The following is a 3,331-nucleotide window of genomic DNA, read 5'->3' as shown; positions in this document are numbered from 1 at the left end:
CATTAGGAAATTGGGTTTAAGAGAGAGATACAAACACAGGTGAAATACAAAATCACCAAAGGCCTACGGAATACCAAGAGAAGAGTACTCAACATTGTGTCATAAGCTACATGGGAAAAGGATCCAAAGAAGACTAGATACATGTTTATGTGTAAAAGAGCCACATCTTTCACACCCACAACAAGCAAAACATTGTAATCAAACTTGCTGTGAGAAACAATAAACATTGAATTAAAAAACGAACAAGTCAGTCGTGAGGCACAAACATAAGGGGCTTTTTCCTGGCACAGTCCATTCTAATTGACAACCTAGAATACGACTTCCACGGAGGCTCTGTTGCCCGAGTAACCAGGTTTGGTAAAGGAGACCTGCTGCCGCCTTGTGGCCGTTTCTCAAAACAGCAGCTTTAAACCCAGTGCTAATGGTCACTTGATATTCAAAATCATTGCAGGCCTATAAATGACACCTGCCCTCAAAAACGATTCTTGGGTCGTCCATCGAGGAAAACAACTCAAAAGACGTGCACATTTCAAAACGACAATTTCAAGAGGCATATTTTGTGCACATTTTGTCTTCTCTTTCTTTCTTTCTCTTGTGATAAATAAAAGGGCATGGAAAAATGCTCAACATCAGGAATTAATAAAGCCATGCAAATCCAGTCGACAGAAACGTTCACCCACCGTCGTCAGAATGATCATCAGCCACAGAGTCTACAAAGAATAAATGCTCAAGGTGTTTTAGAGAACTCTGTGCCCTCTAGCGGCCGCTGGGACGTAACCTGGTAACAGCTAGTAGTGAGAACACCGTGGAGGTGCGTTGAAAGGTAAAAATTGAGCTAACCTGTAATCGGGTAGGCCCACTGATGGGCCTATCTCCCGAGTAGACCAAAATCAAAAAGACACAGGCTGGCCATCCTGCACTGCAGCAACATGTACCATAGCCAAGACTTGGAAGAAACCCAAATGTCCATCAACAGAACAATGCACCAAGAAGAAGGGGGCCCATGTGCACAATGGAACATGAGCCACGGAAGAGCATGCAACAGGTGCCTCTGGCACCACCGTAGAAGGATCTAGAGATACCCACCCAAAAGGAAGTACGAAAGAAACCGAAATAGAAATATCCTATGACATCACTTATAGCTGTTACTTCAACATTGATACCCATGAAGTCATTTCCAAGAGAAGGCCGTGCATAGATGCAGAAAACCAACTATGCTTAACCAAGTGGAAAGGTGTAAGGAATGTATGAATTTGGATATGGGGGTTTACAGACATGTACTGATACATATGAAATATATAATCACAAAATACCTAAGGAATACCAAGAGAGGTCGACTCAACACTCTGTAATAACCTACACGGGAAAGGATCCAAAGATGAATAGATTGACACATACATATGATGAACCAGATGCAGTACACCTAGAACACACACCACATTTTTATCCAATTGGCTGTGATACTAGATAACAATTAAATTTTAAAAAACACACAAGAAGTAAGGAGATATAAGCTCTTGGGGGTTTGCCCTGACACACTGCACTCTCATTTGCAGCCTACTAACACAATTTCCAGGAAGCCTCTGTTGCAGGAAAACCCAGAGTTGGAAATGGAGAAATGCTGCCGCCTTGTGGCCGTTTCCCGCAAGAGCGGCTTTAAACGGATAGCTATGGGTCACTTAACATTCACAAGGACTCCGGCCTCTAAAAGACACCTGCCCTCAAAAAAAAAAAAAAATGTCCTGAGCTCGGCAGTGGTGAAAAAAATTCAAAGCAGGCAAATGTGTCAAAGAGATAGTATGAAGAGGTAAGTTTTACTCACTCTTTATCAAAAAAGCAAAATGGAGGAAAGCTCAACCTCAGGAATGATCAGACTCCTCTAAGCTACAAAAAGCTTTCAGCTCACCCAAGTTAACTACCGTCAGCCAAAAGACTACAAACAATAAATGCTGAAGGGGTTTTAGAGAACTCTGTTCCCTCTGTCTGCGGAGGACATGTCTAGTTGTAACAGCCAATAATGAGAACAGAAAGGAGCTGCGTTTTCAATTAAAAATTGAGCCACCCTTCCATCCAGAACACCCACAGCCGAGCCTCTCACCTGAGAAGACGGGCTGCAAGAGCTGCACTCCACGAGTTTTCACAGTAGCCAAGACACCGAAGCAACCCAAATGTCCATCAACAGATGAATGGATAAGAAGAGCTGGTCCGTGGACACAGTGGACTATTAGCCATGGAAAACAAGGAAACACTGCTCTTTGAGGCACCCGAGATGAGCCTAGAGATCATCACAGAACATGAGTTAAGTCGGAAAGCAAAAGGCATACCGTATGACATCACCTATAGGCGTTATCTAACAGCTGACACAAATGAACATATTTCCACAAAGAAAGACACTCACACACTTAGAAAACAAACTAAGCTTAAGTAAAATGAAAGGTGGGGGGAATGGATAACTTAAGATTAGTGTCACCATATGTGTACAAATACGTATTAAATATATATATCAAACAGACCGACCATATAGCAAGGGAGGTCACCAGAACACTCTGCAATAATTTACATGGGAAGAGGATCTGTACAAGAATATATATATATATATATATATATATATATATATATATATATATATATATATATACATATAAAACGTACAAATGAACCAGATTCTGTACATATAGGACCAACAGTATTCTAATCATTACCCCGATTTAAACAAATTAAAAGAGCGAACAAGAAGTAATGTGACATACACTTCTGGGGTTTTTTCCTGGCACATTCCATTCTAATTGACAACCTGGGAACAGGACTTCCAGAAGGCTCTGCTGCCCTAGTAACCAGATGTGGGAATGTAGCAATGCTGACGCCTTGTGGCCGTTTCCCACAGCAGCAGCTTTAAAGTCAGTGCTAATGGTCACTCAATATTCACACCCATTGCAGGCTTGTAAATGACACCTGCCCTCCAAAACAAAATCCTGGGGTCGAAAATCGACCAAAAAAGTCCAAAGAGGGCAACCTTCCAAGAAGACAATTTCGAGAGGTTTATTGTACTCACGGTTTTTTTTTTTCTGTTTTTGTTTAACAGAATTAAAAAAAGGCGTGGAAAAATGCTGAACCTTAGGAATTATTAGACACGAAAATACACGTTACAAAAACCTATCATGGGCTTCCCTGGTGGCGCAGTGGTTGAGAATCCGCCTGCCGTTGCAGGGGACGCGGGTTCGTGCCCCGGTCCGGGAAGATCCCACATGCCGCGGAGCGGCTGGGCCCGTGAGCCATGGCCGCTGAGCCTGCGCGTCCGGAGCCTGCGCTCCGCAATGGGAGAGGCCACAAC

The sequence above is a fragment of the Kogia breviceps genome, unplaced genomic scaffold (genome assembly GCF_026419965.1).
Source record: "Kogia breviceps isolate mKogBre1 unplaced genomic scaffold, mKogBre1 haplotype 1 scaffold_56, whole genome shotgun sequence".
NCBI classification, from domain to species: Eukaryota; Metazoa; Chordata; class Mammalia; order Artiodactyla; family Physeteridae; genus Kogia; species Kogia breviceps.
Note: the sequence above shows the minus strand (reverse complement) of the source record.